This window comes from Helianthus annuus, chromosome 15 (assembly GCF_002127325.2).
Source record: "Helianthus annuus cultivar XRQ/B chromosome 15, HanXRQr2.0-SUNRISE, whole genome shotgun sequence".
Taxonomy (NCBI): Eukaryota; Viridiplantae; Streptophyta; class Magnoliopsida; order Asterales; family Asteraceae; genus Helianthus; species Helianthus annuus.
Window position 1 is genome coordinate 10201341 of NC_035447.2, and position 16016 is coordinate 10217356.

General features: G+C 41.6%; 1 long non-coding RNA gene across 5 annotated transcripts; it reads left to right on the forward strand.

The window, feature by feature from the left end:
• Window positions 1–1633: 1633 nt before the first annotated feature.
• On the forward strand, window positions 1634–3008 carry LOC110910558. 5 transcript variants are annotated; one of them, XR_004881548.1, is made up of 5 exons: window positions 1634–1698; window positions 2181–2291; window positions 2379–2481; window positions 2562–2621; window positions 2722–3008. It is a non-coding gene; the product is annotated as an uncharacterized LOC110910558 (long non-coding RNA). The 5 variants fall into 5 exon arrangements; XR_004881544.1 differs by having other exon boundaries at window positions 2379–2621; window positions 2722–3007; XR_004881547.1 differs by having other exon boundaries at window positions 2379–2621; window positions 2764–3007.
• The last annotated feature ends 13008 nt before the right edge of the window (window positions 3009–16016 follow it).

Below are 16016 nucleotides of genomic sequence, written 5' to 3' on the forward strand. Positions count from 1 at the left end.
CATAATGTCAGGAAAAAAATTAAGCAAAACTACGTACTTAAGTTTTTTGAAAAAAGTTATAAACATAAATTTATTAAAGAAGTATTAAATTAATTGATAAATTAATATATGTTCTAAAAAAGAAAAAACAACTATTAAAAATTGTAAAGGAAATATATATTTTTTTAAAAAGGGAAAACATTAAAAATATATCTTTAAAAGTAAATATAATAATAAAAATAAAGTAAATATAATAATAAACTATTATAATATATTAAATAACAAATAATAAAAAGCTATATATTATTATGAAAATAAAATTACTATTCATCACCACTCGCTAACAATTATATACTATCATTTTGTAACATAGTTAGGCATTATGAGTTGTATAGTTTGCTTCTCTGTTTGTACCAGGTTTTCAGTCATTTTCCCTTATTGGCCATTCTAGGCGGTGGTGGATGATTCATCAACAGCCAAACACGCGTCAGGTTCTCTGTTTTCTTTCTCAGTTTCTCTATGTGAAAACCAACAAAAGTTACTCCGTTTCACACCAGGTTTTCCTTCTTTCTTTATCTCTCACACCAGAATTCCTCCTAGCTCGCTTCACCGGAACGGAGTAGATCGACCATAATGTTAAACCAATATACTCTCGCCGCCAAACACCGTATCCGTCGTCGTCTCTGTGCAGCCGGAATTAACAGTTCATGACTCATTTCGCCGCTGCCAAATCGCTCAAGAATCAAATCTTCAATTGAAGTATTATTGGCCCTAAATGGTTAGTTAATCTGCACCGGTTAGCAATGGCAGAGCCGACACGGTGGTGGTGTTTCCACATTGGAGGTTATTGGAAAAAAGTTTGAACCTTTGCTAATTGGGGATTTTGATTTGACTTTTTTTAGCATAATTTCACGTTAATGATTAATTATTTGTTTTGGTTTGACCCTTTTAGTTCTTGCTAGGTTGAAGGAGAACTTTGCAGAGGCTCTGAGGAAAGATGATATAAAAGCCATAACTGGTAAGTTCTTGATTCCAGCTTTTAGTTTTATTGGATTTTTTTTGTTTAGGGTTTGTTTGGTAATAATTAACAAGAAGGGCTATTTGTTAAAACTAATGATCTTTCGATACAATGGTTTAATAGTAGTTAAATTAAAAAAATAAAAAGAAAACAGGAGGGTGTAAGGAAAGAGATTGCTAGAGCTAATAAACTGGATTGTGTGTTTGCACCTAAATATTTGCTTTTAGGCAAAACAAGACGGTGCAAAGGAAAATTTTGAAAGTGGTTTGCGTGTTTACATGCTTTGGTTGTTTCTTTGAAGTTTTGACCAGTTTTAGACTAATCTTTTTGTTTAATAATCACATGTGACTCATATATTTTTTAATAATTATAACTGTGTAAATACTAAATTAATATTAACAACTTTATGTGAATCTTTTGTATGCTAATATTTGGTAACACATGAATAGGGGTGTATACAACAAGCATAGATCTTGAGCAAGGAAAGATCACAGGCAAACATGTTGAGCTATGGGGCCCACAAAAGGCATGAATCCTCTTAGCTAGATTTCTTTATATTCGCCACGAAAGTGTCCAGTTAAATATGTGCGCTATTTAGAAATTATATATACATTCTAATTTGTTTTTGTGAACTGCAGGTCTGATTGAGCAAACTCCAGTTGAGATGGTGGGCAAAGGTCGTACGATTGCACTTGAATAAGGTGATTACTTTGGAATTTAGTTTCCCCAACTTTGTTCAAAAGTTTCAGCTTTGGGGGGGTGTGGGTTAGAATCATTAGAAAAGGTACTTTATACTAGAAATACTACTGTTGATTCTAATCAGCCAAGTAATGGTTTTCAAATTCGATTTTGGACTACTAAAGAGATAGCCCTTGCACGATATCATGTAATGTACCCACCTTTGTGCTGAGAAAAGACGTGGTTATCCGGTTGTGCTCGAGCACAAATTCATGACTTATGGCGACAGCCTTACATGATTATGTAATATACTCTTCTATACATCTTTTCTCCTAAATTACCAGAATTTAGGTTTAAAGTTATGACATGCTTAACTTAAAAAACTTGGGCTTAAATCCAGCTCATGGAAGGATTTAATTTTAAACCTTCTGCTTGGCCCATTGTGTCTGGGTTAGTAAATTTGGGCTGAACTCTTGGCTTATGATCTATATTTTTTTCATGTTAGATGGAACTTGACTTGTAATACAACCATCCAAACCCACATGGCTTATTCCCTTTGGAACCTTCAAACCAACAATGATAATCGTGTTGAATAACTCGACATATCTAATCAACAGTAAGAAACGTTACAACCGTTAACGGCGTTTCGTACGTTAACACAGACACTGCTAAGTGGTTATGAAGGTGATATTATGTATTGCAGTTGTACAAGCATTATGAATGGGCTGTTGGAACTGGAGATGGCAAATCTGATATATTAGATTTTCAACAGAACAAGAAGCAATCGAACTAGCAAATGATACCCAGTGAGTTGTAATTTATTTCACTAAAAAAACTGGTTTTTTTTCTATTTTTACAATTCCGGTCGGCTATGTTATTGTAATAGATATGGATTGGGTTATGTTGTTTCATCCAATGATTAGAGTGGTGTGATCGTGTTGCAAAGGTATTAAAAACTTAATTAGAAGCAAAATACATGCATTACAATTTACAATTGATTTGTGAGTTTAGGGGTGGCAATTAGTTGTGTTTCCCTTTAACAATAGGTATACAGACAAGTGAAGACTACAGGTTTTATGCAATTGCAGCTGAGTACCAAGAATACAACAAGAAGGATATAACTTTAGTTTTCCAATTCTCTGTCATGCGTGAGCAGAAGCGTGATTGTGGTGGTGGCTACATGAAGTTCAGTGGTGATGCGTGTGGATTAAAAGAAACTGTTGATGTGACTTCATTTAATAGACGTCCGGCTTAGTATAAATATAAATGTAATTACCGTCGCATCCCGCCGCATCGCGGCGGGTAGTATATCTAGTATATATATAATATATATAAAATAAACTATTATAATATATTAAATAATAAATAATAAAAAGCTATATATTATTATAAAAACAAATTTACTATTCATCATCACTCGTTAACAATATATATATATATAATATAATGGACTTAAGAAATAACTTTAATATATTCTAATATCTTCCAACTAATTAAACATCCCTATTAGTTTAAAAAAAATAAAAAATGAAAATAACTAAAAGACCTTATTTAGTTATTAAATTTTACACACTAGTTCACTTGTGGCAGTTTAAACAATTGAATTTCTTTCAATGGTTTATAAACATTCATACTTTTTATCATGAAACAAAAATAACACCCACCACTGCCTCCGCCGCCACCAACCACCAGCGATGCCCATCACCACCGCTGCCACTCACCTCCATTAGCAACCCGCCACTAGTCGTCGCCTCTATGCCACAACCACCGCCACCACCACCCACCTATCGTTATTGCCACCCACTGTCGCCACCACCGATCGCCATCACCGCCGCCACTCGTCGCCGCAACCACCTATCACCACCCACAATCACCGACACGCACCACCACCACTCATCGCCGATTTTATTTCTCCGCCTTTTCTTGCCTACCAAACAATACACGATAATAATTCATTACACTCTCACATGGTAACCAAACAAGATATGGAACGGTAATGATCCATTCGCTTCCCTTGTCCATTCCATTTCCTCGTGTATTACATTCCATCGTCTATTCCATTACCCCATATTAAACAAACCCTTAAGGTCTGTTTGGTATAGGGTAATGGAATGGATGAGGGAATGCAACGGATCATTACCATTCCATGTCTTGTTTGGTTACCATGTGGGAATGAAATGAATTATTATTTTGTATTGTTTGGTAGGCAAGAAAAACGAAGGAATAAAAACAATAGTGAGTGGTGGTGGTCGGTGGTAGTGACTGTGGGTGGTTATAGGTAGCGGTGGTAGGTCGTGGCGGAGGCGGCGATGGGTGGCGGCGGTGGGTGGCAACGGTGACGGATGGTGGTGGCAGCGGTGGTGGTTGTCGGGGTGTCGGTGGAGGTGGTTACGGGTGGTGGTGGCGAAGGTGGTGGGTTGTGCTGTTGTTGATGAATGGTGAAAGAGGGGATGGAATGAAAAAAAAAACATGGGGGTGGATGAAATAGTTTTGAGGGAATGAAATGCCTTATGGAATAGGTGATTCCATTCCATTGACCAACCAAACACCCTTTTCTTCATTTTCTCGTAATAATCCATTTCATTCCACCTCTCATTTTTGCATACCAAATACTTCCTTAGTTTTAACTGCAATTAAAAACCTAATTAAACATCAAACAACCCTACACCACCACACACCACCCTTCACCCCTAATTAAATACTTCCTTGAAGTTTCACGCTAGAACCCACCATTTTATTGGATTATTCGTCACCTAGATTAGTCTAGTGTGTGCGTGTATGTCGTTCTTGCTTTCGTTTATCTACTTATTTCGTTGCTTTCTTTTGAATTTAAAATTATGAGTTTTTATGTTATCGTTAGGTAGTTGTTAGTGGGTGACGAGGTATGACTCGGATCGGCTAAACCGACCCAGTCATTACCCATTATTTTATCATAAACAATTAATTATAAACATTTATTCTAGAATGTTCTATTCTACATGGATAAATCACGTAACCAAATCTCCACTCTTTCGGGGAGATCATGCAAATCCCTAACTTATCGGAGCCCATCCTAGGTTAAGGGAAACCCTAATGGTAAACTATAAATAGAGGTAAACATCTAAGGTATCTTCATCTTGCTCTCGTTTATTCTCTCTTCCCTGTTTACTTATAACTTTCTCCCCAAACCGAGACTGATTCTCACGCCGGAGGGTGGTTACAGGAATAACCCCATTCCTGTAATGAGTCCTAACGGAGTTCTGTTTTGCAGCCAGATGTTCGGATCGCCAAAAGTTGAAGTCTTAGCCGGATACTACCGTGAAAGTTAGTGTTTATTCATTGGCGCCATCCGTGGGACCTTTTCGGTAACAACAAGACTGAACCCCATGGCAAGCGATCAGAACGTAACGGTAACACCAAGCCAGGCGATGGTAACTAGCAATCCATTGCTAGAGACAAGCCCCGTTACCACCCTGCTGGTCTCACCGGCTGTCACCCGGTCGCTCGACTTGGAATTCGAAGCAGAAGGACCACCACCAGGATTTACAGGCACTACCGCCGCTTCTTCTGGGACCACGGCGGTAGACCTGTTTTCCTACACTTCTCTGTAGTTCCAGTCAGTCGAACCAAGTGCAACAGGCGTTAACGTTTTCACCCCAGCAACAACCACTGGTGCACAGATGATACGTCATAACTCTAGGCCAGTTATTACATCGGCAAGCCCAGGCACTGTTATACCACAGGTGAGCATGCCTCAGTACTATCAACCTTCGGTTACCTACGCCATGCCGCCGTTGTATTCAGCAGCGCTAACAGCGGCACTGTCTACACCGCCTCATCAACCAGTGGTCACGCCAGCAGGAATCATGAACGCCCCGGTCACGCCTGGAAATCAGGCTTATTTCCCCGAGTACTATTATGCGCCTCCATATGGGTACTTACCCCCATACAGCAATTCGATGTACACTCCCCAGGGAGCAACACAAGGCTATGCTCAACAATCGCCATACGCGGCTTACATGCCGCCTTGGTGGACTTTTCCAACGTCACAACCGGTTTACGGTCAAATCCCGCCGACAACGGAACCTGCTTATGACAGAGGAAACGCATCTAGACCTCTATTTTCTCCAGGAGGAGGCCCCAGCCCCATACTGAACATCACCTCGGCTCAACTCCCTATCACCCAGGGTACCAGCCAAAGCGGGGTCATCCCTCCAGTACAACCCATTAATGTGGAAGAAGATGAACTCACCTGACCTTAAAAACCAGTGGACGCAACTTTTAAGTTCAAGTTCACCAGAAGAATAGCGGATGCTCCTATCAAGGAGAAGCCCAAGATGCCTCAAACGGTAGGCAAATACGATGGTCTAGGCGACCCGGACGACCATCTCAATCTATTCAAAAGCGCAGGGGAAGTAGCATGTTGGCCTATGCCCCTCTGGTGCAAAATGTTTGTACAAACTCTGGTCGGCGCAGCTCGGGTCTGGTGGGACAGTCTGCCCACTAGGGAGATTGACAGTTTCGAAGATTTAGAGTCCAAGTTCACCCTGCAATTCAGCCAACAGCGCAGGCACACTAAAGATCAAAACGAGCTCCTCCACATCCGCCGGCGAGACAATGAAACGGTGGAAAGCTTCATCGTTAGATTCAATAAAGAAAGCCTGGCAATGCCGGGTGTCACAAATGATCTAGCGTGTGGAGCTTTCCTACAAGGAGTAAATGATGACGAGCTATTAAGAACACTTCACGGAAGAGATGGGGTGCCTCCCACTATCGATGAAATCTTGAGGATAGCTAAGGTGTACGTGATACAAGAAAAGGCAGTAGCCGCCAGTCACACGGCTAATAGAAAAAAAGAGGCTCAGAAAAACCAAGAGGATAGGGAGCAGTGGGGTTCTAAAAATAAAGGCAGAGGAGACCGATATCAAAGAGGTGATAGAACGGACTCGCGGTATGATAGGTCCCGAAATACCTACTCAAGGAATGAATCCTCTAAACCGCGTTCCGATTACCCTAACCTGAGCAAAACGCCAGCGGAAATCCTAGCCTCTGAGAACCTCAAGTTTAATACTCCAAAACCGCTAAAAGACAATCCCAACAAAGATACCACCAAATACTGTGAGTACCACAAAGGAAGCGACCACGATACTAATGACTTTTTTCAGCTAAAGAAACAGATCGAATATTTCATGAAAGCAGGTAAATTGGCACACCTGGTGAGAGACATCAAACAGGGCCCACCGCCCGTCAAAGAAAAAAACGACAAGGCAGCGGGTAAAAGGCCGCGAGAGCTAAACATGGTACACACTGATAAGGGAAAAGGGGCCAAGCGGAGTTTCTCCACGCTCGAACCCTGGATGCTGGCGACTATGACAATCGAGCCTCGCGTGGAAGATTTGCACCTCACTACGGACGCCTTAATCATATCTGCCGCGGTGGGTGACTATCACATGAGAAGGATCCTAGTCGATACCGGGAGTTCTGAAGACATTATCTATGAGCATTGCTTCAATAGAATGCAACCAGAGGATAGAAGACTACTTGACTCAGTACACGCCCCCATAAAAGGGTTCACAGGGGAAAAGGTGGACCCCATTGGCCAAATTACTTTCCCAGTCACATTCGGACAAGCCCCCAGGGAAAGAACCATACTCCTTACATTCCTTGTGGTACGTGCTGAGTGTTACCACAATGTAATTATGGGAAGGTTCACCCTAGGAAAATTGGATGCCATCGTGTGTACGGCGCGGAGGTTCATGAAGTTTCCCACCCCGCGAGGCATTGCTACGGTATTTCGTGATAAGGTGGGGGAGGTATTGGATACCAAAAGATGCCGACAGGGGCCCACCGGCGCCATCGGCCTAGAAAGGTGGGTATTAAGCACACGCCATCCGGATCAGACAGTAACAATAGGGGACAGCCTCTCCCCAGAGGTCAAAAACAACCTGAAACAGCTGCTGAAAAGAAACGCCGATATCTTCGCTTTTGAGCATTCTGACATGACTAGGATACCCCGGGAAAGGGCAGAGCATAGGCTAGCGACACTCCCGGGCATTAAGCCCGTGGCACAGGGCAAACACAGCATGGCTCCAGATCGAAGAGCGGCGGTAGTCAAAGAAGTACGAAAGCTGGTTGAAGCTGGAATACTTAGAGAAACAAAGTACAACACATGGGTATCAAACCCCGTGATGGTAAAAAAAACAGATGGCACATGGCGGATGTGCATAGATTTTAAAGATCTGAACAAAGCATCCTCCAAAGATGCTTACCCGCTACCGGAGATGGATTTCAAAGTTGATTCCCTGGTCCCTTATAGGTACAAGTGCTTCCTAGATGCCTATAAGGGTTACCATCAAATCAAAATGTCCAAAGACGATGAAGAGAAAACGGCGTTTCATACTGATGTGGGTATCTTTTGTTACACCAAAATGCCTTTTGGCTTGCGAAACATCGGAGCTACCTATCAACGGCTTATGGATAAAGCTTTCGAAAAACAAATCGACAGAAACTTGGAAGTATATGTTGACGATTTAGTAATCAAGAGCAGGGAAGAAAAAAAAAATGCTTATAGACATTGAAGAAACCTTCCAAACGCTCAGAGAATATAATATCAAGCTCAATCCTAAGAAGTGTTCTTTTGGGGTAGAAGAAGGCAAGTTCTTGGGGGTAGTTGTCACCCGGAACGACTTTAAAGCTAACCCGGAAAAGGTAGCCGCCATAACGCGGATGCCCTTCCCCAGGACTTTGAAAGAAGCACAATCATTAAACGGGTGTTTAGTGGCCATAAACAGATTCTTGGCAAGACACGCCGAGAGGTCTTTGCCATTTATAAAGACGTTAAAAGACTGCCTTAACAAGAAAAATTTCAAATGGACCAGCGAAGCGGAAGAAGCCCTACAAGACATGAAACGTTTCATCGAGAAACTACCTACGCTAACAGCGCCATACCCAGAAGAAGTACTTACAATGTATTTAGCAGCCCACAACGCAGTAAGCGCAGTACTTATGGTGGAAAGAGATGAGAAGCAAACACCTATATACTATATCAGCCGAGTTCTAGCGGGACCGAAAACGCGGTATCCAACACTTGAAAAGTTGGTCCTGGCACTAGTCCACGCTACTCGGCGATTTAGAAGATATTTCCAGGGGCACCGCGTGCAGGTCTTAACGAATTACCCGCTGCAGCAAATTTTACACAAACCAGAAATCTCTGGAAGATTAGCCAAATGGGCGATTGAATTAGGGGCCCTGGATATCGAATATCGAAAGCGGACGGCAATCAAGGGGCAGGTGATTGCCGATTTTTGGCTGAAATTCCTGAAGGAGAAACTATACAGGACCCCGCAATTCAGGACATCCCGGAATCCAGTACAGCTAGACAAAATTGGAAGCTCTACACAGACGGATCGTCCAACGGGAAAGGGTCTGGGGCATGTCTCATGCTGATAAGCCGAGACGAAATTTCGGCTGATGTACGCCCTACGTTTCGATTTCGAATGTTCTAATAACAAAGCAGAGTATGAGGCATTACTTGTAGGCCTGAGGATGGCCCAATCTATGGGAGCCACAAGAGTTGACGCGTATGTTGACTCCTTACTGGTTAACAATCGAGTAAACGAAACTTATGAGGCTAAGGACGAGTCAATGGCAAAGTATTTGGCTAAAACAAAGGAGCTCATAGCTTCCTTTGACAGCGTCACACTCAATCACATTCACAGATGAAAAAATCAAATAGCAGACGCTTTGAGCAAACTCGCCACTTCGGGCATGGAAAGAGAAGTAAAGGTAGAAACATTGCAAATGCCTTCCATTGAACCCCGGGAAGTCTATGTAACAACCCGCACTTTCGTGCGTTGTTACTACTCGTTATACTCGTTACGCCTAGCACCAGAGATTCGGATCATAATGTAACTATATCAGATACATTGCTATATCGCAGTATAATCGAATAATTACGCATGTTCTATCACTAATACAAAGCTATTTTCGCAAATAATAACACTCACAATGACGTTGAGTGAGGACCTATTCTACCCTCCTCGATAGCCGTGAGGTGTCGAAATGTAAATAATTAACGCTAACAAAGACTTTCGGGTGAGTACCATGCCTCCAGCCGTCGTGACGATGATGGCGATACGAGCAAGTAGTACCCCGTTAATCATTGTGGCACATCACATCGAAGAACGCACTCGAAGGCACGCGTAACTCGATCATTGCACCGAATATTGAATATATAGATACGTATATACGACCCTTTTTATGATTAATTATAATAAATGAATAAATAAACTGAATACGAATGAAAATGCGTGCCCAAATTATCGCAACGCACCAAAAACGAGGATCGAGAAGCCTCCGAACGGACAGGCCATCCGGACGGATGGGCCAGCCGAACGGCTGGGCCAACCGACCGGATGGGCCAGCCGATCAGACAGGCCGGCCGAACGGCTGGGCCAGCCGATCGAACAGGCCAGCCGAACGGCTGGGCCGGCCGATCGGACGGGCCATCCGATCCAGGCCAACCTGCCCACCTTTCCTTCCTCCTTGCCTATAAATACCCCTCAGTCACTTCAAACACACTTGTTGTGACTGTTGCTGCTCGACCAGACGTTCCAACCAACTCATCTCTCGATTTCTCGCGATTCTTGTAAGTTTTCAACTCAAATCTTGTACTTCTTTGATCTATATGCACTCCTCCACCTTTCTATCTTTCAAATTCCAACTTTTAACCATGAAATCAACAGATTTGGGGTGTTCTAGAGTGATGTCATCATGAAGTTCTTATGAACTTTAAGTGTTGGCCTCATTCCACTAAGAACAACTCAGATCCAAAGGATTTCCACAAGAATAAACAACATTTTCACAACAGATCTACTCATAACCATGAATAAAAGGATTGAAGGATGGTTTTCCAACTTTCTTTCAACTCTTTTACTCTCAAAGCCCTCAAAAGGCGGTGGAATCGGAGCTAATACCGACCTTCTACTCGTTTCTAATGTCATGTTGGTCAAGGATCTGATTCCTAACGATGAGACGACCAAATTTCGGGTTAAACATGGAAAAACGGCCAAGAACGGCCAGTTTTGATGGAACGTGGTGATTCCCGGCCGTAAAAATAAGTCGGACTTGACGGGACGTCAGTTGTTTAACACGTCACATCAACGTCTCGACTAAAACCACCGAAAAACATGCAAAAATTGTCGAAAACAGCTGGTCGGGCCAGTCGATCGGACAGCCCATCCGATCGGACAGGCTGGCCGATCGGACAGGCCAGCCGATCGGACAGGCCAGCCGATCGGACAGGCCAACCGATCGGACAGGCTAGCCGATCGGACAGCCCATCCGATTGGACGGTCCATCGATCGGACAGTCTATTCGATCGGGCAACCCATCCGAACGGGCCAGCCTTTGATCTAATTATCATCCGTTTCGCGTATTCCGTTATCATTTAACACGCTATCCAACACTCATGTAATCAGTCTGAAATCAGGGCATTCTCAGGCATAATCCCGCCAGTCCAAACCAAATACGCATTGTGAGTATACTTAACCCCTTTTTATCGAATTTTGGGTGTAACATACGTTCCTTATAAATCGAACTCATCAACTAATCATTTAATCAGTCAATTTATCACTTGCGAATAACTGTTTGCATAGATATACGTGATGCTAGTTACATATGTGCTAGGACTTATACTCGTGACGTCCCACCACGACTAGTATAGTACTATTGCGCCCGACGGGGTCTAGTTATGCCATCGAAGAATCGAGCATCGAGGACTTAGCTGGTAGTATCAGTTTTGTGAGTATATATGTCGTGTATTACGTTTATGCATGTGGAAATTCGCAGCACTTTTAATCTATTATACTACTAAATATCAAACATGTATACTCGCCAATACTTTTGTATTGACATTATTTTAACGTATGTTGCAGGTTTAGTTGAAGTCTACATCAAATCAAGTTAGGAAGTCTAGAAACTCACCTAAAATCTAGGTTGTCGGATTTGAATTGTTCGAGAGGACAAGAAATCTGTGATGACTTATGTGATTGTATTATTTGTTAGTATGGGATAACGAATGTAATAAATATTATCTCACTATAGTTGTTATGGATTCTCTTGAGCAATCTGATTCGCCTAGTGCCGCACCCCGATGATTCCGCCATCGGTTGGGGTGTGACAGTCTCCGCCGTTATAGCGGAAGAACCCTGTTGGTACACTCCCATACTAAAATTCCTTATAAAGAGGGAATTACCTTCCGCCAGGGGCGAAGCACAAAAGATACAAACTAAAGCGTTGTAGTATGAAGTAAACGGTGGCGTCCTACACCGAAAGTCATATTTAGGACCACTGCTGTGATGTGTATCCCCAGCGGAAGCTAAGTACCTAATTCAAGAAATACATGCGGGTATATGAGGCATTCATGCTGGACCCCGAGCAGTGGTCGCCAAAATTCATAACGTCGGGTACTATTGGCCCGGTATGCATGAGGACGCGGTAGAAGAACTCAGAAGGTGCCATAGTTGCCAAAAGTTTGCTCCCCAAACGCTCCATCCAAATAACAACTTAATACCAGTCACAGCTGTTTGGCCTTTTCAGAAATGGGCGGTTGATATCGTAGGGCCATTCACGTTGGCCCCCGGGAAGCTGAAATACCTTATTGTGGCAATTGATTACTTTACCAAGTGGGTTGAAGCCAAGCCTTTGGCTAAAATCACCGCAGAGAATGCCAAAAAGTTCCTCTGGGAACACATAGTATGTCGATTTGGATTGCCGTTATATCTGGTAAGTGACAATGGAACGCAGTTCACCGATAAGGTCTTGCAAGAATGGTGCGTAGAACTTCAGATTCAACAAATCTTCACATCGGTAGCGCATCCCCAAGGAAATGGCCAGGTGGAGCGGGCGAATAGGAGTTTGCTGGATGGCATAAAAAGAAGGTTAGGTTATGAAGGGAGCTCCTAGGTGGAAGAACTGTCAAATGTCCTCTGGGCTCACCGAACAATGCCTAAGACAAGTAATAATGAAACCCCCTTCAGCCTAACCTATGGCGCGGAAGCGATGATACCCGCGGAAGTTGGATTGCTCTCCCTACGTCGCCTCACTACCGACGACGATAATGATAGGCTCCTAAGGGAAGGCCTGGATCTACTCGAAGAGAGGCGTGAGGCCGCCGATATCAGCGAGGCAAAATACAAGAAGGCCCTAGAAAAATACTACAACAAACGCGTGGCTCAGCATACTTTCAAGGAAGGTGAGTACGTCATGCGTGATAATGAAGCCAGTAGAGCGGAACCCGCAGGCAAACTGGGACCCAACTGGGAGGGCCCCTACGTCATTCAAGAAGATCTAGGCAAAGGGGCCTATCGCCTAGCCAGGATAGATGGTACCACGGTTCCACGTAGCTGGAACACGGCTCAGTTAAAAGAGTGTTATATGTAATGCCTTGCTCCTAACGGCGGGGTTGATTATCTTTTCCTTTTTGCAAACAAGTGTAATTCATCTACAGCGATGTCTCTTCCTTTATCTAAGTTTTGAGTTAATAAAAGTTATTCGTTTTTGTTTTTCCTCATTACATGAATACACAATATACCATCGCATTTTATATTGCACTATACGGTATAAAACATTGCCAACGCATCTATACTGCACATAACGGTAAAAAAGTACCCTTGGCACAAAATATTTTTTATATAAGTCAAAGGGTCACAATATACAGCGCTAAGAGCGGGTATCTTGGTAATGGATACACTAACCGCTACAAAAAGATAGGTATTTTGGTAATAAATACATGCAACTATCTTACAAAAAACCAAGTACTTGTCCATGTTGTTAAAATACCAACATATGGGAACCAAAAACGAACATGTTCTAATACCTACTTCTTGGAAAGGGTTGCCATCACCTCTGCAGGGGTATGCAACACTTCACCATAACACTCCAATGGATGCGGATCAATGATCAACTCATTCCCCTCATCCACCAGAGCAGCCATCACTCCTGATCCTCAACCGGATTCTTGTCGGAAAAGCTGCCACGACGTCTTTCATACACTAATCCACAGCGTTGAATATGATCGGATGGAACAACTTTCATTAAAGAATCAGCAGATAGAGCAACGACATTTGCCTCAACAGGGGAAGGCTCCTCATATATGATGCTCTTGCAGGACCGGCTAACCCGTGGTAAGACATCACCAGGAGGCACTTGTCACACCCCGATATTTCCACGTATTACCGGTGGGCCCGGTGGAGAGTATCGTGACGTAGTTGACATCATCATAGTCAAACAACACAAATATAAATGCACAGCGGAAGCAAAAAGATAGATTTATTTCAACCAAATAAAATTGTAATATTTGAGTATCACAAGTAGTTGAAACAGATCCACAGGCGGATCAAAATAAAGAGGAAACATAGTTCAACAGATTTTGGCATCTAAGCTTACGAGACTTCTATTTGATGCTAGGAGAGGCCAACCTATTACGCGTAGTACCTGCACTTAACCTTTTTGGGAAAATACGTCAGTTTACACTGGTAAATACAATTTAACTGACTCATTTTGAAAAGGTTTGAAAAATTGATTTGTATGCACGTGGCACAAAAGATTTTATAACTTGGGATAATTATATTCTTGTAAAAGATTTACATGTTTCTTATGCGTTCAGTAGCCCGGGTTGACACCGGGTTAAAGATCAATAGACACACCACATGGTATAGTCCCGCAGCGGTTTAAACCCAAAACCGGCGGTTATACCTTAATATCTATTTATGCACAAACGGGTGTACGCCTACACCCGCATGCTTAGGTCGTGGCCATTTCGTAAAATGATGCCAAGGATATCCGGGACATGGTCATTAACCCCCCAAAGGCTTTAAGCAACAAAACAATTTAAACAGATCATTTCAATGATTTAACCTTCATTTGATCAAAGATTCAATGCCCTACCAAGCGGTATTTTATATACCGTACCCCAAGCCCGTATAGGGAAAATAAGTTGAAAGTATTTACCTGAGCAAGTATAATCACAATAAGCAAGTGCAAATAGCATTTACCGGGTCTCCTATTCTGGAACGAAGGTTTATAATAACCTATTAGAATCCTAACGGGTCTTTTAGTTTAGCCTAAGCTTAGACCGGTTAGTTTTAAAGAAAGAATACGGTTCAAACGCATAATAAAGCGAAGACCGGTTTAGAATGTGGTTTTGACCCGACAAGCTTGCATGCTTGTTTAATATGGGTAACTTAAACACATTCTGGATTTTGAGACAACAATGATATGGTTTGACCCGTTTCGGCTAAAATGTGTAAACTAGTTACATAAGCCGATCCGAACGCGGAAAGTGCGTAACGAGTAACCATATGAATCATATACAAGTTCCCTGAGTTAATATGCACTAAATATGTTGTGACATCAGTAAGATATATTCTATTATGCCCAAAATGATTTTAAACTCAAACTATGCCCCGTAAGGGCATTTTGGTCATTTAAAAGGTTATAAAAGAGTTTAACTAGTAATCTGAGTTACAGGTCTGATTTATTTAGTAAATATACTTAATTTAATAAGTTATAACAGTAGGATATCATATATATGTGAAATTTATTAATTATAACCATACTATGCACCGTAGGGGCATTTTGGTAATTTCACATAAGTCTAAAAGGTCAAAACCGGAAATCTGAGTTTAAATCTTTCCTTACTGTCAAACTATAAAAATTTACTAAATATATCAGTAGGCATCAAACCTTATATGTTTATAATATTTTTATTACATACTATGTGTTAAAAACGCTTAAAAAGGCGATTTGGAGCCATTTCCGGGTTTTGAAAGAAAAGCTGATATTTTTATAATTCCAGAAGGCTCAAAATAATTTATTTATCATATTAGATCAGTAGAAAAAGGTTTGGTATCAAAAGGTTTTGTAAAACTCATTTTATAGCCCGAAAGGGCAAAACCGGCAATAACCGTAATAAGCTTAGAACTCTAAGTTATGCTCAGCCTAAAAATAAATAAAAATCTCTAAAAATCCCAAAAATATTATTTTATATCAGTAGGTAAAAAGTTTGGTATCGAAAATTAGGTTTAGATAGGTTATATGCTAATTATGCCATTAAATTACTAAAAGCTTCTTATTTGCGCTAATGAGCATAACTCCTATTCTAGACCTCAAACTGATATCAAATTTTGGTTACAAGTTTATAAATCAGTAACTAAGGTGTCTACTCTTTTACATTTTCAAAAATCATATTTTAAGGTCATTTGGGCATAATGGTCAACATATAAGCATTTAACGGAAACTTGCATAATAATTAGACAACTAATGAACCAAGCCGTATAATCACAGAGGGTTATACTAATAT